We start from the raw sequence: 21818 nt of genomic DNA, 5'->3' as shown, positions 1-21818 counted from the left end.
TGTTAACCTTTCTTTTCTCACAGTTAGTAATCTGTCAGATTCTTCAGCAGAATGGTTTATAGATACATTGTTAGGAGATAAAATATTTACTGTTACCTACCCCTCCTTCTTTGGCTATACTTGCTTGAGGATATATAGTGAAATAGATTTATAATTTCTTTTTTACATTTCAAAATTCACCTGTTTAATATTCCCATTTTTGCTCTTAGAAAAAAAAAAGAGGAAGGACTCTCAAAAAAAAGTGCTACACTACTACACTATATGGAAATACAAAACTGCTTTTGTGGCCGGGCGTGGTGGCTCACGCCTGTAATCCCAGCTCTTTGGGAGGCTGAGGCAGGCAGATCACCTGAGGTCAGGAGTTGGAGACCAGCCTGGCCAACATGGTAAAACCCCATCTCTACTAAAATACAAAAATTAGCCAGGTGTGGTGGCACACACCTGTAGTCCCAGCTATTTGGGAGGCTGAGGCAGGAGAATCATCTGAACCCGGGAGGCAGAGGTTGCAGTGAGCCAAGATCGCGCAATTGCACTCCAGCCTGGGTGACAGAGCATGACTCCATCTCAAAAAAAAAAAAAAGAAAAAAAAAAGAAACAAAACAAAAAACTGCTTTATGTTCTACCAATTAAGGTTCTTCTTCAGATGGTATCATGGACCTTTGGTGTCTAATTTATCCTGAAAGAAACCAATTTATAATGCAGGTCCTGAAATATGAGTCCAAGAAGGTAGATATAGCAGAAGTGAAATCACAGCATTTAAATGAAATATGACTCAGTCCAGGCTGAGGCAGGAGGCCACTTGTAGCTTACTTTTATCACAGTACTTTTATGTTTGTGAACCTGTTTTCACCACTTGAATGTAAACAATTTGAAGGCAGAGACTGTGTCCCATTTATCTCAGTATTCCCAACATGTGACATGGTGCTCAATAAACATTTGCTGCATGGATGATTATGTACATGAATAAATGAATAAGTATTTAAACTCATTTCCCATAACACTTGTGTTACCAGTGGAGGGTCTTGACTGCAAGTTGTCCAGGTTCTTGTCGTTTTGAACAAAGAATTGGACAAAACGCACAGCAAAGGAAGGAAAGAATGAAGCAATGAAAGAATGAAAGCAGAGATTTATTGAAAATGAAAGTATACTCCACAGTGTGGGAGCGGGCCAAGCATCGGCTCAAGGGCCCCAGATACACAATCTTCTCAGGTCCAAATACCCTCTAGAGGTTTCCCATTGGCCACTTGGTGCTCACCTCATAAATGAAGTGGTGGCCCGCAATCAGAGGCTGAAGTGAAGTTACAAAGGTCACACTCCTGTGCAAACGTCTGATTGGTTGCAGAAAGTGCTTTCAATTTTCCATCTGCTGAGCAGAAAAGGTAGGGGTTTGCAAAGGGAGCAGCCTCTGGTCCTTTCATTACTTAGGCATGGAAAGTTAGAGTTTTCCTTTCAATTTATTACTAGGAAGTCAGTGGGAAATGGCCTCAGGTTCCCTGCCTCCAGAACCTATTCTGCCTCATCTCCCCCCGAAAGATGTGATCCCCATAAATCTCTAGAGGAGGCAGAGGGCCTGATGGTCTTTCTTCTGTAACTGCTTCCTGCTGACTTGGGGCATAGTCCCTACCTGTTGGAGATCACGGAACTTTTGCCCTACTCTTTCTAGTGGAGACCGGGTGGCTTCTTGATGGCTGGGGGTGGTGTCTTCACCTGGAACTGTCTGGAAACCTTGTCGCACAAGCATCTGAAGTTTGATGGCCTCTATGTGAGAGGAAATGAATTTGGTTAAAAGATTTAATGGGAACTTTGGGGGTGGATACCTATGCTGTCAGGAATGTTTGTTGCAGAATTGTATTAAAAACATTCTGCTTAATTACTACAAAGGTAGTGATTCCATCCATTTGGAAGAAGGCAATTAAACTGCAATAGTTAAAAATAAATGGCTACTATTATCCAGTCTACAGTAACTATGCAACAAAGACACCAAGGAAAGTTGGTAGGCATTTCGGCTGTCTTCTAAACAGGTACTTCAGATCTTCCACAGGTTCACAGGTGTAGTGGCTGATGGGAACTTCAGGTTCCTGGTCCGGGGCCTCTGGTTTTGCTGGTTTGGTCCTTGAAAGATATATATAACTATCTAATCCTAGTACTTTGACCACAGAAGGCATGGCCAGTGTTACTGAAAATGGTCCCTTCCATTTGGGTTGTAATTGTTGAGCAGGTGATCCTTCCTTCCATGTTTTAACAAGTACCTTATCTCCTGGCCTGATTTGGGGTTACTGATTAGTTCCCAGTGTGGAAAGCCTTTGAATTCCAAGCTTTTGTAAAGCCTGCTGAAATTGTCCTAGGTTGACTAGGTATTTTACTAAACTGGCTGTTTCTGGATCAATAATTAAATCATTAGTTAAGAATGGCCTTTTGTATAACATTTCGTATGGGCTTATGTTAATTTTTGCTCTAGGGGTATTAAGGATCCTTAAGAGGCCTATAGGCAGTAAGCTGACCCAAGTTTCTGATGTTTCCTGACATAGCTTAGCTTACACTCATTTTAGAGTTTGGTTAGCCCTTTCTACTTTCCTGGAGGATTGAGGCCTCCATGCTGAATGTAAATAGTATTTGATTCCAAGAGCCTTAGCAACCCCTTGAGTTGTTTGGGAGATAACGGATGAGCCATTATCACTTTGGAGGCTCTGAGGTAACCCAAACCAGGGCATTATTTCTTTTAAGAGAAACTTTATGGCCTCATTAGCCTTCTCTGTTATGGTAGGATAAGCTTCGACCCAACCAGTAAAGGTATCCATTAGCACTAACAAAAACTTGTATCTTCTTCAAGCTGGCATATGGGTGAAGTCTAATTGCCAGTCTTCCCCTGGATAAGTTCCTCTCTTCTGGACTGGTTCTATTGGAGGAGGCATTTTGTTTCCTGGGTTGTTAAGTGCACACAGTGAGCAGGCTTGGCAGACCTGCTTAGCCACTGAAGCCAAGTTAGATCCAGTAAAGAGCTTATTTACCATGGCCAGAGTTGCATCTCTCCCCACATGGAAAGAGACACGCAGGGCTTTTATAACTTTCCACTGAGCTGTCTGAGGGAGATATATTTTTGACCCCAATACCACCAGGATCCTTGTTTTTGTCTCCCTTCTTCCTTTATTAACTGTTCTTCCTGTAGTGTGTACTCCGGTTATATTGGGGAATCATAGAAAGGAAGTAGTGCTAGGATCTGTTGGGATTGCACCCTGAGGGCTGTAGCTTTGGCTTCTCTATCAGGCTTTCTGTTCCCTTGTGCTATAGGGGTTAAGTCCCTTTGATGTCCCCTATAATGGATTATAGCTATGGCCTTTGACAGGTGTATTGCTTCCAGTAGCTGAAGAATTTCAGTCCCATGCTTTATGGGGGAAGTGTTTGTTAGTTAGTAATCCCCTTTCTTTCCAGATTGTAGCATGAGCATGAACCACAAAGAATGCATATTTAAAATCTGTATAGACGTTAAGCTTTTTCCCTTGTCCCAACATTAATGCTCGAGTAAGAGCAATGATTTCAGTCTTTTGTGCTGATGTGCCTGGGGGCAGTGGCTGGGCTTCAGTAACTGTGTTATGATTCACTACTGCATATCCAGCTCAGCACTCCCCATTTGACACAAAACTACTGCCATCTGTGAATCGGTCATCCTCAGAATCTGGGAGAGGCTGATCTTTCAAAGCAGGACAGCTAACATACGTGCAATGACCTGCTCTTAGGAATGATCAGTTATTGGGCCTATGGGCAGCAATGAAGCCAGATTCAGTGTTAAAGGTTTTAAGGATTACATCTGGATTGTCTAGGAGCATAGCCTGGTATTTGGTTATCCTTTCCCCTGTCATCCAGAGGTGTCCCTTTAGCTCTAAAACTAACTTTACCTGATGAGGGGCTAGAACTTCCAGTGGTTGGCCCAGGGGAATTTTAGTGGCTTCATCCACTAACATAGCAGTGGCTGTTGCTGCCTGCAGGCAACTTGGCCACCCCAAGGCCACTCCGTTTAACTTCTTTGAAAAGTAGGTGGTTGGTCTGTGTTCTGATCCAAATTTCTGCACTAGCACTCCCACAGCTATGTCCCTCTTCTCTGCTACATACAAAAAGAAGGGTTTAGTTAGGTCCGGGATGCCAAGAGCGGGAGCCTGGGCGAGAGCCTGTTTTAACTTGGCAAAGGCTCCTCTCATTTCCGGGGTCCATTCCATTAGCTGATTTTCAGGCCCCCTTGTTGCTTCATGCAGGGGCTTTGCTCTGAGTCCTAAATTTGGTACCCATGTTCTGCAAAACCTGGCCATTCCCCAAAAAGAACAAAGCTGTTGCCTGGTGTGGGGGGCCCCCAAACCACATATGGCTTGCACTCATTCTGGGACTATTTGTCAGGCTCCAAGTGTTAAGACATACCCTAAATATTGGACCTATTAAAGGGTAATCTGTGCCTTCTTTCTGGACACTTTATATCTCCTGTCTGCCAGGAAAATCAAAGTTTTTATAGTATTTTGGTCAGAAACTCCTGAGTTGGGCTACACACAAGAAGTTCATTCACACACTGAAGTATACTCCCATTCTCTAATTGCAGATACCTCAGACCCCTCTCTAAAGCCCAGGCAAAGAAATGGGGGCTATTCCAAAAGCTCTGAGGGAGCACTGTCCAAGTGTATTGTTGTTTTTCCCTGGTATTAGGATTTTCCCATTAGAAGGCAAAAAGGTATTGGGACTTTGGGGCCAGGGGAATGGAGAAGAAAGCATCTTTTAGGTCTAGGACTGAGAACCATTTTGCATCCCCTGGCACCTAAGCCAGGAGAGTATATGGAAATAACAGCTTCATTAATTATTCTGAGGTCCTGTACTAATCGGTATTCCCCTGAAGGTTTTAGAATGGGTAAGATGGGGGTATTGCAGGGAGGATTACAGGGTTTTTTTTTTTTAGACAGAGTTTCACTCTTGTTGCCCAGGCTGGAGTGCAATGGCGTGATCTCGGCTCACCACAACCTCTGCCTCCCAGGTTCAAGCAATTCTCCTGCCTCGGCCTCCCGAGTAGCTAGGATTACAGGCATGTGCCACCATGCCCAGCTAATTTTGTATTTTTAGTAGAGACGGGGTTTCTCCGTGTTGGTCAGGCTGGTCTCAAACTCCTGACCTCAGGTGATATGCCCACCTCGGCGTCCCAGAGTGCTGGGATTACAGGTGTGAGCCACCATGCCCAGTGAATTACACGGTCTTAAGAGCCCATGGGTAAGTAATACTTTAACTATTGGTGTAAGGCTTTTTCTTGTTTCCTGCTTAATTGGGTATTGTTTTCAATTGGAAAAATAGCTGGGATTTTTAGGCTGTATTTTGACTGGCACTGCCATTTTAGCCTTCCCCGGTTTTCCAGTATACCATGCCAGTGGGTTAGCCTGTTTATTAATGTGGTCTGGGACATTGTCTATAATTTTGACTATTAGCAATTTCACTGGGTGATGCTTAAATTATTGTAGTGCCCTTGTTCTAACCACAATATCTCTTCCCAAGAGGGGGATTGGGCAGCTTGGTACTACTAGGAATTCCTGCTGGAAGATTTGTCTCTCAAATTGAAAAATCAAAGGAGGAAAAAAAAATCTTGTCTGTGGCTTCCCTTTCATTCCCATAACACTCATGGACTGGGAGGAAAGTTTTCCTGCATAAGCAGTAAGAACAGAGTAATTTGCCCCTGTATCGAAAAGAAACTGAATTTGGGTGCCTGTGATGTCCAGAGTTACCTGAGGCTCCTCAGTAGTAATTAAGATGTTCCTGGGCAGGGGCAGTGAGGAAGAATCCAGGCCCCTTCAGTCTTCATCTAATTCCTCCTTTTGCAAAACTAGAGTTTTGCCTGACTGAGCCCCTTGGTGGGAGAAGGGACAGTCAATTCTCTAGTGCCAGGGGCCACAACTGGTGCCTTCACATTGACAGTAGGGGCCTGGCAGGGGCTTACTACATTCCTTTGCCCAATGCCCATTTTTCTTGCATTTGAAGCAAGAGCCTTTGCTGGCATTATCCTTATTGCCCTTTGGATTTCCCTTAGATGCTCTTTGAGCATTCAAGGCATTGCCAATGATGGCTGCCATAATTCTGGCTTGCCGTTTTTCTTCATTCTGTTCCCTTTTTTCCTTCCTCCAGGTCACAATTGTTATACACCATAAAGGTGGTATCAGGAAGCTGATTTTGATTAGTTTGTGGCCCCATTTGTAGCTTTCGGAGCTTATGTCTAATGTCTGGGGCAGATTGGCTAATGAAATGCTGTGCCATTAATATTTTGCCTTTGGAAAAGGAAGGGTCCAGATTACTGTACTTTTTAAAGGCTTCCTCCAGCCTGCCATAAAACATGGCTGAGTTTTCCTCCCTGCCTTGCATAATCTCCCTTACTTTATCATAATTTACTGTCTTAGTTATTCCCTTTCTCATTCCTCAAAGGAAAGCCTCAAGAAATTTAACCCTTTTGTTCATTCCCACAGGGGTGTTATATTCCCAGTTAGGATCAGTAATGGAAACTGTGTCTGGGCCTGAGCAATTGCCCTGAGGGTTTTGGGCAAATAATTCATCTGCTTCCTGGTGGGTGGCCTCAATGACTCCTTCCTTTTCTGTAGGAGTGCAACAGGTTGCTAGAATGAATTGAACATCTCTCCATGAGAGATCAGAGGCTAAGGTCAAAGTTTGGAACCCATCTGCAAATTTCCTAGGATTCTCGGAATAGCTTCCCAGCTTTTCCTTATATTATTGTATATCAATTATAGAGAAGGGGCCTGCACTAGGACTGACCCCTTGGCTCCTGCTAATTCCCTAAAAGGTAGCAGGGTTGAGAGTTAAATACGGTGTTCCTCTCTGAGTGTGAGGGGGACTTAGTAGGGTCTCCGGTGTTTGCTCCTGGGTTTTAGCCTCAGGAGCACTTGGCAAGGGGCCATATGGGGGTGGTCACTGTTCACCCTGACAGACAGGTGGCCCTTGTAAAAGGGGGTCATCTATAGTATCTAGTTCTGCCTTAGAACTTTCCTTTGTGGGAGTGGGTTCTGGGAGTTTCACAGACAGTTAGGTGTGGAATAGGGTCATGAAAGCCTTTACATATGGGATTTCTGACCATTTTCCCTACCCTTTGCAAAATAAGTCTAATTGCAGGATGATGTCATAATTAAGCTACCATTGACTGCCCATTGTTCTGGGCTGGGCAGCTTATAATGGGGCTAGACAGTATTGCAGAAAAAAGTATACATTTTCTCTTTAGATTGTCAAATTGATTCCGATGGTAGATGATGTAACCAAGCAGGGAATCAGGTGGAATATGTGGAGAGTTGCCCACAGTGGAATCAGGTGGAATAGACTGACAGTTGCCCTTAGTGGTCTGGAAAAGAGGACTTTGAAAAGTGGAGGGCTCACTAGGTGACCCAAATTTTGCCCAGGTGTCCCCTTGGAAAAATTCCGGGCCCAGGCTGGGTTCCCTGAGGGCATCCCTCCTTAAAGGCCCTGACTTAGCCTGTCAGATATCTGACCTTAGATGTGTGGCAGCACCACTTTGGAATGGTTCCCTCTACCACTGAGGACCTACTGTGAACTTTCCTTAAGGTTTTTCTATCCCACTGAAAGCAACCCTTTAACTCTCAATTGAGGCAATAATAAATTCCCTTTCATGAATTAACCTCCCCACCCCCCACAGACTACCTGGGACAATCCCAGACCCTCTGACTAGTATAACCCTTTTTTTTTTTTTTTTGGCATAGCTAGGTGGGTTTTCTGTCCTTAGCCAGTCGAGTGGGGGAAGGGAAGAATTTAGCATAAGAAAAGGACGTTTAAGTCGCCTGAAACATGTGTGAGTTCACCCTGGATGAACTGCCACTGCCAACTGCTTCACACATAGGGATCAGGGACTATCACTGAAAAGGATAGAAAAGAGTCTTTCCCCCTTCTGAGAAGGGCAGCCATCCTTGCTTTCTCCTTGGCCTTCAGACAACAACGGAGAGTGGACCCAACCAGTTCCCCTCAATTACCAAGGAGCTACTAGGAAACGGCTGCTGAAAGACTGAAAAATGAAAAAAGAAAACTCAGAAAAAGGAAGAAAAGAATAGGACTCAGAAAAATGAAAACAAGGAAAAGGACTCAGGTCCCTTACCCAAACCAGGCGGTGGTGGTCAGGCACTTCCACATGGAAGACTTTCAGTTTCACCAGAGAGTGGACCTGGCCAGAAAGTTGCAGTTGTCTGCATTCTTAGGTGCTGCCTACTGAGAGTCCTGAGTTAGAAAGGAAAAGAGAGAGATGAAAGATTTCCCTGTATGTAAAAGGGGAAAGGAGAAAAATAAATCCCAAACTTTGGACCTGCTTTCTCCTGGCCAGCTTGCCAAAATATGTTACTGGTAGAGGGTCTTGACTGCAGGTTGTCCAGGGTTCTTGGCATTTTGAACAAAGAATTAGACAAAATGCACAGCAAAGGAAGGAAAGAATGAAGCTACTACAGAACAAAAGCAGAGATTTATTGAAAATGAAAGTACACTCCACAGTGTGGGAGCGGGCCTGAGCAGTGGCTCAAGGGCCCCAGATACAGAATCTTCTCAGGTCCAAATACCCGCTAGAGGTTTCCCATTGGCCACTTGGTACCTCATAAATGAGTGGTGGCCCACAATCAGAGGCTGAAGTGAAATTACAAAGATCACACTCCTGTGCAAACGTCTGATTGGTTACAGAAAGCGTCATGCGTGTCCGTGTGAAAAGACCACCAATAGGCTTTGTGTGGGCAATAAAACTTTTTAATCACCTAGGTGCAGGCAGGCTGAGTCCAAAAAGAGAGTCAGCAAAGGGAGTTAGGGGTGGGGCAGTTTTATACGATTTGGGTAGGTAGTGGAAAATTACAGTCAAAGGGGGTTGTTCTCTGGCGGGCAGGGGCGGGGGTCATAAGGTGCTCAGTGGGGGTGCTTCTGAGCCAGGAGAAGGAATTTCACAAGGTAATATCATCAGTTAAGGCAGGAACTGGCCATTTTCACTTCTTTTGTGATTCTTCAGTTACTTCAGGCCATCTGGATGTATATGTGCAGGCTTGGGCTCAGAGGCCTGACATTCCTGTCTTCTTATATTAATAAGAAAAATAAAAAGAAATAGTGGTAAAGTGTTGGGGTGGCAAAAATTTGTGGGGGTGGTATGGAGAGATAATGGGCGATGTTTCTCAGGGCTTCTTCAAGCAAGATTAGGGGCAGCGTGGGAACCTAGAGTGGGAGAGATTAAGCTGAAGGAAGATTTTGTGGTAAGGGGTGATATTGTGAGGTTGTTAGAAGAAACATTTGTCATATAGAATGATTGGTGATGGCCTGGATACAGTTTTGTATGAATTGAGAAACTAAACAGAAGACACAAGGTCCGAATAAGAGAAGGAGAAAGACAGGTATTAAAGGACTAAGAATTGGGAGGACCCAGGACATCCAATTAGAGAGTGCCCAAGGGGGTTCAGCGTAATTACTTGCTTGGTTGGTGAGCTGGACAGTCCGATTTCCAGTGGGGTCCCACACAGATGGGACATGGCTTAGGAGGAATCCTGGGCTGCAGGCATTCCTTGGCCCAGTGGCCAGATTTCTGGCACTTGAAGCAAGATCCTGATGGAGGAGGTCCTGGAGGAATGCCTGGTCACTGTTGCTTAGGCGTTCTGAAGTTCTTGTGTGCTGGAGATGTGGCTGGGTTTTGTCTCACAGCAGAGGCAAGTAATTGTAACTCTTTTCTATTATGGTACACCTTGAAGGCGAGGTTAATTAAGTCCTGTTTGTGGGGTTTGAGGGCCAGAATCTAATTTTGGGGGCTTTTTCTAATGTCGAGAGTGGATTGGGTAATAAAACGCATATTGAGAATAAGACAGCCTTCTGACCTTTCAGGGTCTAGGGCTGTAAAGCGCCTCAGGGTTGCTGCCAAACTAGCCATGAACTGGGCTGGGTTTTTATATTTGATGAAAAAGTCTAAATGCTAACTGATTTGGGAGAGGTTAGATAAAGAAAAAGGAGCATTAACCTTGACTATGCCTTTAGCTCCAGCCACCTCTTTAAGAGGAAATTTTTGGGCAGGTCGGGGAGGGCTAGTTGCAGAATGAAACTGTAAGCCAGACCAGGTGTGAGGAGGGGAGGTGATAGAGGATTATAGGGTGGAGGAGTGGAGGCTGAGGAAGAATTGAGACCTGGCTCGGCCTGGTGAGGAGCAGCCTGGGGAGGAGGGGAGAGGTCAGATGGGTCAGTAGAAAAGGAAGATTGAAAAGACTCAGCGATGCTTGGGGTTGGGACTGAGGGAGCAGGCAGGAGGGAAAGAAGAAAGATTTGGGATGAATTGCATTGGAAACAGAGACTAGGGAGGGGCTGATGTGTAAAAGAATGCCTGGACGTCAGGCACCTTAGACCATTTGCCCATTTTACAACAAGAATTATCTAGATCTTGTAGGATGGAGAAATCAAAAGTGCTGTTTTCTGGCTATTTGGAACCATTGTCGAGTTTGTACTGGGGTCAAGTGGCATTGCAGAAGAAAATAAGGCATTTAGGTTTTAGGTCAGGTGTGAGTTGAAGAAGTTTTAAGTTCTTGAGAACACAGGCTAAGGGAGAAGAAGGAGGAATGGAGGGTGGAAGGTTGCCTATAGTGAAGGAGACAAGCCCAGAGAAAAGAGAGGGTAGAGACATGGAGAGAAGGGGTGGGGGGGTACTTGCCCCCTAGGAAAGTGGTACTTGCCACTAAGGTGAAGGATCAAGGCAGGTGTCCCCACGGTGATCAGACACCTCTGAAACATGGGTGAATAATCAGGCAGGCATCCCCGCAGTGATTAAACACCAAGGGAAGCCTGTCTTCCCGAGTCTGTGGCTGGTGCCAGAGTTTTGGGTTCATGGATAAAAAGCATCTCCTCTGTCTCTACCAGAAAAGGAAAGGAACTGAAATTAAGAGAAGGGAGAGATTGAAGGGTGGTGCCAAGATTGAAAGAAGAAAGAGGTAGAGGGATAGTGAGAGAGGTTGGAGAAGAGAGTAAAAGAGGCCACTTACCCAATTTAAAATTGGTGAGATGTTCTTTGGGCTGGTTGGTCTGAGGACCCAAGGTCGTAGGCAGATCTTTGTCACGGAGCAAAGAGCAGGAGGACAGGGGATTGATCTCCCAAGGGAGGTCCCCCAATCCAAGTCATGGCACCAAATGTCATGCGCGTCCATGTGAAGAGACCACCAAAAGGCTTTGTGTGAGCAATAAAGTTTTTAATCACCTGGGTGCAGGCAGGCTGAGTCTGAAAAGAGAGTCAGTAAAAGGGAGTTGGGGTGGGGCAGTTTTACAGGATTTGGATAGGTAGCGGAAAATTACAGTCAAAGGAGGTTGTTCTCTAGCAGGCAGGGGTGGGGGTCACAAGGTGCTCAGTGGGGGAGCTTCTGAGCCAGAAGGAATTTCACAAGGTAATATCATCAGTTAAGGCAGGAACTGGCCATTTTCACTTCTTTTGTGATTCTTCAGTTACTTCAGGCCATCTGGATGTATACATGCAGGCTTGGGCTCAGAGGCCTGAGAAAAAGCAACCAATCAGAGGTGCTTTCAATGTTCCATCTGCTGCACAGAAAAGGTTTGCAAAGGGAGTATCCTCTAGTCCTCTTGTTACTTAGGTGTGGAAAGTTAGGGTTTTCCTTTCAATTTATTTCTAGGAAGTCAGCAGGAAACGGCCTTAGGTTCCCTGCCTCCAGACCCTATTCTCCTGCCTTGCTCATACACAACATTTCCTCTAATCAGACTGGTCCCATTATTGTCTCACAGAAGCATTCTTTTCAATTCTGTGTCCTTACCTTTTCTCCTGTCACTATTCTTACCTGAAATGCCTCTTCTTTGCCTTATTAAATTGTATTCAACCTTCAAGATCCTGCTTAGTCTAAACTCAAGCTTAAGAGCAAGCCTTCCATGTCTACTTCCATCTGCTGTAATTTTCCATTTCTCTGAATTTTTTCCGTACTTGACAGTCTGAACCACACAAAGTTAATAGTTGATTATACATGTTCTTGCATTGCTCACTCATCATTTCTGGGGTTTTGGGCCTAACCTGCCAACAGATGTTAATGCCATAAGAGAAGCGTTTATGTTGCATACTTACTTGTGCCTTTCCTCTGACATATAGCATAATGCAAAGTCCTGATTACATACATTTAAACCTTTCACTTTGAAAGGCTAAGTCAATCTATGTATACAGTTACCAGAGGAGTGTGAAAACTCTCTTTTCCTAGAAATTATATAAGTGGCCTGATCATCCTTGGGACTAGCTCAAGAGTCATCTACCACTAAGTGGCTTAATCAGAGATGTGAGAGGCATAGAAAGGCATTAATTGAAATCTTAGAGACCCAGGTGATTAAGCATATCTCTTCCACCACGCCTTTGATAGGAGTGACTTTTTCTTCCTGGGAGATACATTCTACTGGCTACTTACTCTATTTCACTTATATTTGGTTCTACATGAAGACAGCATGGTGTGATATTCCCTCTGTTATTTAAAACATACCCCAAAACCTCCAATCTTGGTGTCTCATGCTATTTATATGCTTATTCATTCATTCACTATCTTTATTTATTGATCACCTAAAGAGACAGGATAGTATAATTATATATATATATATTTTTTGATCAGCTATAGATTTATATTTATTTGATCACCTAAAGAGACATATATTTATTGATCACCTAAAGAGACAGGATAGCATAATGGCTAAGATGCCAGATGCTAGAACCAGAATGCCTGGGTTAAAATCCTAGTTTTACCACTTTCCAGTTTTGTGACAACAATTTATTTGATATCTCTGTGCCATCTGTAAAGTGGGATGGTAATAAGAGTACTTTACTGATAGAGTTGTTGTATGAAATAATTCATATTTATAAAGTACTGAGAACAGTGCTTTGCACACAATAAGTGCTGTATAATTTTTATCCACAATTTTTGTCATTTGTGTATATCTGGTATCTCTACTCCTGCCTATTTTCTTTCCTTTCATTCACTAAAGTGAATACCTTCCATTCACTAAAGTGTTCTGAGGGGGCATTTTCTCTAGAAGGCCCCACTCATAATAAACATACGTTCCTGGGAACATTTATTATTTTATTAGACAGACTACTTGACAAACCCATTTTTGATGGGATGAGAAACAGAACAGGAAACATTTTAATGCAGTATTATTAAGTACAAATGGGAAGAGCATTGGACTGGGATTAAGGAAACCTAGGTCCCAGTACTTGCCCTGCCTTTTTTCTCTTGTCCCTTGTGTGATGTTGAATAACTATTTTAACCTTTCTAGGTTTCCATGAACACATCTTCAAAACTGGTGGCTTGGCCTAGAACAATAGCTTTCAAATGTTTATCATTTATTTCATATCAGTGGAAACTTTTCTTCAAAAAAATATTAGGTAGAAGCTCAAAATGTAAACATGGAATTGCTGCTTTGGTTTAAAAGAATATGAGGAGCTTTCTGAGGCACCTTTACTTAAGCATTAGGCCATAGAGACTGAAGCCATAGAATTCAACCAGGGGTTTATACTGGTAATCCAGCTCTCATTAGTAGTGTTTGTTGATTTCCTGTGGTGTTAATACTTTCACCATGGCAAGTTTCAACCTACCAAGGTGACATAACTGAACAAGTCAAGAAGAGATATCTATAGTCAGCTCTTCTAACGTGAGTAGGGGGCAACTCCAGCACTTTTAGACTTTTAGATTCCAGCCAACGAGAGTTTAGGGGACTTGGAGTTTACGTGGATAGGCAGAATGTGGGGAAGTGATATGTGCTCTTGGATGCCAGATGGGAAGGGATATTTATTTATTTATTTATTTGAGATGGAGTCTCACTCTGTTGCCCAGGCTGGAATGCAGTAGTGCCATCTCAGCTCACTGCAACCTCCACCTCCCAGTTCAAGCGATTCTCCTGCCTCAGCCTCCCAAGTAGCTGGGATTACAGGCACCCACCATCATGCCCAGCTAATTTTTGTATTTTTAATAGAGACAGGGTTTCACCACGTTGGCCAGGCTGGTCTCAAAACTCCTGACTTCAGGGTCCTCCCACCTCACCCTCCCAAACTGCTGGGATTACAGGCATGAGCCACCACGCCTGACCAAGATATTTAAAAGAAAGATAACAAGAGTTAATTTTAACATTTTGCCAATGTCACTTTTGAGGGCATATGACTAGGGATTCAGCACTTCGTGTATTTGCTTCCAAACTGTCTCCATATTCAGAAGGAGAATGAGTTGACCAAAAGCCACTGAGGATCCATACTCACACTGAGAAAAAAGAAAACAAAACAACAATCTTAAGGACTTTTTAATAATAATACGTAGAGTAAATTGAAAACACAATCTGTCAGCCCACTTCATGATGCTGCCTGGGAAGCCCAATAAATATTCCTATGTGACTTGCTTCAAACTTCTCTGTGCTTGGTAACATTATAGCTGCTAGATGTACACAAAACACCTGCCTTGGGCATCAGGCTCCGCCCAAATTCAGGCCAGGAAAGAAACTGGAAATGTAACTAGAGGAAGGGCTTCAACTTTTTCAGGTCATGGATAATTCTCCCTTCCTCTCCATCCTTTCTTATCTCTTCTTCTTCCTTCTATCCCTTCTCATCCTCATCCCCCGTCCTCTCCTCCGTCCTCTCCACCCCCTCTCTTCCTTTACCTCCTCCAACTCCTCACCCATGCCATCTTGCTCTAGAAAGAGGCTGTTTATTGGGCTTCTGTGTACCATCCTAAAGCACAGTGATATCAAAATAAAAATGAGAATGCCTCAGGCTCAGGCAGATGGCAGATCTGAGGTTTAGTTTCCCTGACCTGTTCCCAGTTCCTGTGTAACACGGATGTTGAATGGAGAACAAGTGGGCCCACCACAGCAGATCAAAGGGTAAAACCCGGGACCAGTGGACTGACTGTAGGAAGTGGCAGAAATTCTGAGATCAGAAGCCAGCAGAAACCATGGTACTACTTTACACTCATTAGGATGGCTATAACCAAAACAAGAAAAACAAAAATGGAAAATAGCAAGTGTTGGTGAGTTTGTGGAGAAATTGGAATCATAATAAATCCTAGTGGGAATGAAAAATTGTGCAGCCATGGTGAAAAAGTTTAACAGTCCATCAAAAAGTTAATTATAGTTATCATATTGCTCAGCATTTACACTCCTAGTTATATAACAAAGAGAATTGAAAATATATTTTCACCCAAATATTTGCACAGGAATATTCATAATAGCCCAAAAGTGGAAACAACACAAATGTTCATCAACTGACAAATGAATAAACAAAATATACTATAGCCATGCAATGGAATATTATTCAGCCATAAAAAGGAAATAAGCACATGCTACAACGTGAGTGAACCTTGAAAACATTATGCTAAGGGAAAGAAGCCAGTCACAAAAGACAGCATATTATAAACTTCCATTTATATGAAATATAAAGAACAGGGAAATCTGCACAGACAAAAGGTAGACTAGTAGTTGTGTAGGGCAGGAGGGTAGCTGAAAAGAGGGGTAGGGTGAGTAAGGATGTCGTGACGAATATGCATAGAATTTCTTTTTTTTTTTCTTTGTTTTGAGATGGAGTCTTGGTCTGTCGCCCAGGCTGGAGTGCAGTGGCATGATCTCGGCTCACTGCAAGCTCCACCTCCCAGGTTCACACCATTCTCCTGCCTCAGCCTCCCGAGTAGCTGGGACTACAGGCACCCGCCACCAAACCCGGCTAATTTTTTGTATTTTTAGTAGAGACAGGGTTTCACTGTGTTAGCCAGGATGGTCTCGATCTCCTGACCTTGTGATCCGCCCGCCTTGGCCTCCCAAAGTGCTGGGATTACAGGTGTGAGCCACCGCGCCTGGCCAGAATTTCTTTTTAGGGTGATGAAAGTGTTCTAAAATTGACTGTGGTGATGGTTGCATATACCTGTGAATATACTAAAAACCACTGAATTGCACACTTAAGTGCATAAATTGTACCCTATGTGAACTTTATCTTCATAAAGCTTTTTAAAAAATCTTGTACACCGGCTGGGCATGGTGGCTCATCTCTGTAATCCCTGCACTTTGGGAGGCCTAGGCAGGTGGATCACCTGAGGTCAGGAGTTTGAGACCAGCCTGGCCAACATGTTTAAACCCCGTCTCTACTAAAAATACAAAAAATTAGCCAAGTGTGGTGGTGGGTGCCTGTAATCCCAGCTACTCAGGAGGCTGAGGCAGGAGAATCGCTTGAACTCAGGTTGCAGTCAGCCAAGATCATGCCACTGCACTCCAGCCTGGGCAAGAAGAGTGAAACTCCGTCTCAAAAAAAAAAAATTCTTGTACACCAGTTGATATGGTTAGACTTCGTGTCCCCACCCAAATCTCATCTTAAATTGTAATCCCCAGGTTTTGAGGGAGAGACCTGGTGGGAGGTGATTAGATCATAGGGGCAGTTTCTCCCATGCTGTTCTCATGATAATGAGTGAGTTCTCACAAGATCTGATGGTTTTATAAGTGTTTGACATTTCCTCCTACACACACTCTTTCTCTCTCCTGCCACCTTGTAAAGAGGGTGCCTGCTTTCTCTTCCTTCATGGTATAAGTTTCATGAGGCTTTCCCAGCCATGCGGAACTGTGAGTCAATTAAACCTCCTTTGTGTATAAATCACCCAATCTCAGGTAATATCTTAAGAGCAGTGTGAGAACAGACTAATACACTGATATTCATGGCTACATTATTTATAACAGCCCAAAAGCAGAAACAACCCAAACGTCCATCAACTGAAGAATGGATAAACAGAAAGTGATATGTTTGTACAATGAAATATCATGCAATAATAGAAAGAAATGAAGTGGCCCGGGTGCAGTGGCTCACACCTGTAATCCCAACATTTTGGAAGGTTGAGGCGGGTGGATCACTTGAGGTCAGGAGTTCAAGGCCAGCCTGGCCAACATGGTGAAGCCCCATCTCTACTAAAAATACAAAAATTAGCTTGGCACGGTTGCAGGACCCTGTAATCTCAGCAACTCAGGAGGCTGAGGCAGGAGGTGGGAGGCTTGAACCTGGGAGGTGGAGGTTGCCGTGAGTGGAAATCACCCCACTGCACTCCAGCCTAAGAGCCAGAGCCAGATGCCATCTGGAAAGGAAGGAAGGAAGGAAGGAAGGAAGGGGGGAGGGAGGGAGGGACGGAGGGAGGGAGGGAGGGAGAGAGAGAGAAAAGAACGAATTGATATGTGCTACAACATGGATGAACCTACTTCAGAAACATTATAGTGAATGAAAGAAGCTAGACATGAAAAACTACATACTGTATGATTACATTTATATGTGATATCCAGAATAGGCAAATCCATAGATACAAAAAGTTAATTAATGATTGGTGAGAGGATACAAATAGGAGGAAATTAGGAGTGGCTACTAATAGGTTTGCAGGTTTTTTGGTGGGAGATAATGAAAATGTTCTGGAATTAGATAGCAGTGATGGTTGCACAATACTGTAAATATATATAAGAAATCACTCTATTGTACACTTCAAAATGGTAGATTTTTTTCATGTAAATTTGTCTCAATTTTTAAAATTGTCAGAAAAACCTATACAGGAGTAAGCCCTCATTTACTGGAAGTGCTGAAAAATAAAAAAGAACGTATGGCCAGCTAGTCAAGAGAACCAATATAGAGTGGTTTTCTAGAAGCCTGGGGAAGAGTTTTAAGAACAGTTAAAAATCACCCAAACAATTTCCCATGTGTTAATTCCATTCTCACCAGACATCCTTTTAATTATTGTTATTATTTAGTTTCTCAAATTTTCATCTTGATAGAAAATTTGCTGACCAGAGTCTGCAAACAGTCAACTGACCAGAGCCTGCTGGTCTTCTTGGCTGTATTTTTCACGTAAAAAAGAATACGTTAGATTGAAATTTGGGTGTATAAGTGTTTTCTGGTCATCCTGCTGAGGCAGTTTGACCATTCCTCCTCCTAATTTTAGGTTGGATGTGGACACTCGTGACACTAGATATGACAAGAGAATTTGAGAGAAATTTTATTACCCTGGGGACTAGTGGGGGTAAGTGAGGGAGGGGTGGGTGCTGCAAACAGGTCTGGGCTGGTTTCAGAGGCAGAGGAAGTTGGATGGGCCTTTATAGCATCTAGGAAGTGGGGCTGGTGAAAATGCCGCACAGGCTGTAGATTTGCAAGTTTTAAATTTCTCAACTGCACCAATTTTTGTTGCCAGTTTTAAATTTCCCACCAATGCCAAAGAAGGAGGCAGGCTGGAGAATTACAAGTTTTAAATTTCCCACTACAGCCAAAAACAGAGTCATGCGGCTGTAGATTTGCTAGTTTTAAATTTCCTGCTGGCATCAAAGGAAAAGGTGCCCGGACTTTCTTATCACCCTGACCGGAAGCAGGGACCACTATGCATGCTCCAAGATTTTGGGACTTTTCACTTTTTTGTTTATTTTGATTATTCTCTGTCTTTTCCTGTAAAGCTTATTTTCAGGGTCAGAAGCAAATAGCTGTATAGATAAGAAAGAAAAAACTAGCTCAAATAAAAAAAATGGTAGGATTTAGTGACAGGATTTATGTGTGTGTTATGTGAGCCACACGATATTTTCAGTCTGGGCAACTCTTAAGAGATGAATTGGGCCAGGCGTGGTGGCTCACGCTTGTAATCCCAGCACTTTGGGAGGCCGAGGCAGGCAGATCACCTGAGGTGGGGAGTTCGAGACCAGCCTGACCAACATGGAGAAACCCCGTCTCTACTAAAAATACAAAATTAGCCGGGTGTGGTGGCGCATGCCTGTGATCCCAGCTACTCGGGAGGCTGAGGCAGGAGAGTCACTTGAACCCGGGAAGCGGAGGTTGCGGTGAGCCGAGATCACGCCATTGAACTCCCGCCTGGGCAACAAGAGCGCAACCGTGTCTCAAAAAAGAAAAAGAGAGATGAACCAGTACTGCTATAAACCTTGCGGAGAAAGTTGGGAGAAGAAACTTTTACAGTTCAAAGCACAATGTCTAGAAAATGTTTCTGTAAGCAGTATTTTGGCAAGTGTTTTTCTTATAAATGTATTTACAAGTTCCAGTGATTCTCCCGCCTCAGCCTCCCAAGTAGCTGGGATTACAGGCATGTGCCACCACACCCAGCTAATTTTGTATTTTTAGTAAAGATGGGGTTTCACTACGTTGGTCAGGCTGACTGGGCCTGACTGGGGTTCAGAGAAGGAGGAGAAAGGTGAGGAGGAAAGGGAAGTGGTCTCAAACTCCTCACCCCAGGTGATCCACCCACCTCAGCCTCCCAAAGTGCTGGAATTACAAGTGTGAGCCACCGCAGCCAGCCGTAAATGTATTTTTCCTTAGCATTTTTTGTAACTACTATAGGCATCCATATGGCAATTAGAAGTAACAGAGAGACAAGCAAAACCATATGTTTAAAACAAAAGGTAAAAATAACTAGTATTTTGAGACGTGTTTCAAGTACAGTATTTCCAGAAAACAATATATTTATATTTTTAACTCGTGTCTTTAGCCCTCACACACAAGGAAGACCCAGAATTCATGTTTCTCTGTAGTCAGGTACAATGTATTTTTTGGGATGACAACTCCAGGTTAAATTGAGCGTTTGCTTAGAAAAGCTGCATCCACGCTAGTCAATTACACTTCCTCCGCTGCCTTCGACGGTAAGTAAAGTAGCTGCACATGTGCACATGTAAGTACCAGCCGTCCGTCCGTGGGCGGTTAAAAGGCCCCGGATGTTCAGGGGGTGGAGTCGGCGTCTACCCATGAGGCAGCGCGCGCAGTTATATACTTCTGCCCCCGGCTGAGGCGTCGGTTCCGCGCTGGAAGTCTCCGGGGGAGTCGCTGTTGCTGAGGCTGTCGCCTGAGGTTTTCGCGCTCCTCCCTTTCCTCCTCCTCTTTCTCCTCCTCCTCCTTATCCGAACCCCAGTCAGACCGATCTGCTCTGCTCTCGGTAAGCGGCCCCCGCCCCCGCCTGTGCCGCGCGGAAGCAGGCAGCAGCTCTCCCGCGCGGCCGAGGCAGCCTTCCCCAGAGGGCGGTTCTGAGGGCGGCTGGCTAAGGGTCTCTATGCCGGTGCGGATCGACGGGGGTGCGGGGGAGGGGACAGGCTTGGCGGCGTGGTGGCTGGTGGGCCACCATCTTGCGCCGGGCCCTGAAGGGGGAGGGTTTTCTGGAGGTAGAGCCTGGCGGCCCGCGGCAGCTGCGGCAGCCTTCTCACCTCCTGAGTCCTGTCGGTCTGTTTCCAACCCGGTTTGGGCTTTTCATTCTGGAGGCAACTCCCTTTCGTCTTTTGTACGGTTGATACTGATGTTTGACGGAGACCCGCCCACCCTCAAGTCTCTTCAATCAAACGAAAAGAGACATGAGGGGATTCCGAACTTTCAGGCATCAGAGACCCTGTGACCCCTTGTTTCTGCGCAGGTTCCCCCCACACAGGACCGGTCATTCCATGCCCACAACCTTGTTCTGGCCAAAGGGACTTCCCTTCTCTGTCACAGAAATCGTGCTCTATTCCGTTATTGTCTAGAGGATAAGAGCCCTGAGGAGAAACGTGGAGTTAAATACACTATATTCTAACTAGGAGGTTTGCAGGTTTTACTTAAAGAGATGGAAAAAATTATGCTGAGGTATACTCCTGCTCTAGAGATGGAGGGAGTTCCTCTCAACTTCTCTCAGGTTTTAATGCCTTTTTAAGGAGAAATTCGAGAGGAAATTGTCAAGTGAACCAGCTTCTGCAAGCACGGGAGACCTTCATCCAGGGGATTCTCTTTGTTTGGAAAGATTTGTTAGTTTTGTGGAGTTTTTTAAATCTGCGACCTTAAATTTTTTTTACTATTGTTTTCAGGTTTGGACTATGAGTTGTAATGTCTTTTAGTGCCCCTAAACATAAAATTGAAACCTAGAAGTAGAGTTTTAAACTGCAAAAGTCTCCTCTTAGTATTTGTGAGGTGTCCTGGTTTGGGGGTTACTGTGCAAACTTAATCTCCTTACGCAGAAACTTCACCGAGCCTACAAAGGCACTGATTTGCTTGTAAAGTTAGGGCTGTGTACCTTTGATGTTTCTACAGCAGTACAAATTCCATTATAATCGTATCTTGTATTTGTATATTTCATTGGTAGCACCCCTTTTGAGATGGGCTGTAGGGTGTTGTTAGAACTGTTTGAAGATGAAGAAACAGCCTCAAGGACAGAACTTTACCGAGGTCATGTGCCTAGGAAGTGATGGAACCAATTCTTAAACCTAGGCTTTCTGACCCTCATCCAATGTTCAATTTGCTATATTATGTCTCACTTTTTGTGAGAGTGAGGTGGTCACGGAGAATAAGCAAGGAGGCTCACTTAAAAGTTTTAAGAAGTATTATTCAATTCCTTTTTCCTTTATATTTTTATTTTTAAGGCTTCGTTTTTTTTCGACTTTTTCATACTTTAATATTATTTCTAAGCATGTTGAAGAGTTGAAGAATATCCTATTGAAAAAGTTCTTAGGTTGAATAACTCCAAATCTCAGCTACTTGGTTTTCAGTGAGTTTGTCTTAAGTAGTGATTCAAAAAGATTTGATTTCCTCAGTAATTTTTTTTTTTTTTTTTTTTGAGACGGAGTCTCGCACTGTCGCCCGGGCTGGAGTGCAGTGGCGCGATCTCAGCTCACTGCAGCCTCTGCCTCCTGGGTTCAACCGATTCTGCTACCTCAGCCTCCTGAGCAGCTGGGGTTACAGGCCCTTGCCACCACGCCCGGCTAATTTTTGTAATTTTAGTAGAGATGGGGTTTCACTATGTTGGCCAGGCTGGTCTGGAACGCCTGACCTCGTGATCCACCCACCTCGGCCTCCCAAAGTGCTGGGATTACAG

General features: G+C 44.1%; 1 protein-coding gene across 1 annotated transcript in view; it reads left to right on the top strand.

Annotated features, from left to right (window-relative positions):
- The first annotated feature begins 19706 nt into the window (after positions 1-19706).
- ZNF280C (zinc finger protein 280C) overlaps positions 19707-21818 on the top strand; it is a 65313-nt gene continuing 63201 nt past the window's right edge. The window contains exon 1 of the mRNA XM_019019857.2: positions 19707-19922. The gene's annotated coding sequence lies outside the window, so the exon portion shown is untranslated. The remainder of the gene's footprint in view (positions 19923-21818) is intronic.

The sequence above is a fragment of the Gorilla gorilla genome, chromosome X (genome assembly GCF_029281585.2).
Source record: "Gorilla gorilla gorilla isolate KB3781 chromosome X, NHGRI_mGorGor1-v2.1_pri, whole genome shotgun sequence".
Lineage (NCBI taxonomy): Eukaryota > Metazoa > Chordata > Mammalia > Primates > Hominidae > Gorilla > Gorilla gorilla.
The sequence above is the reverse complement of the archived record's forward strand: the minus strand, read 5'-3'. Positions and strand labels throughout refer to the sequence as shown.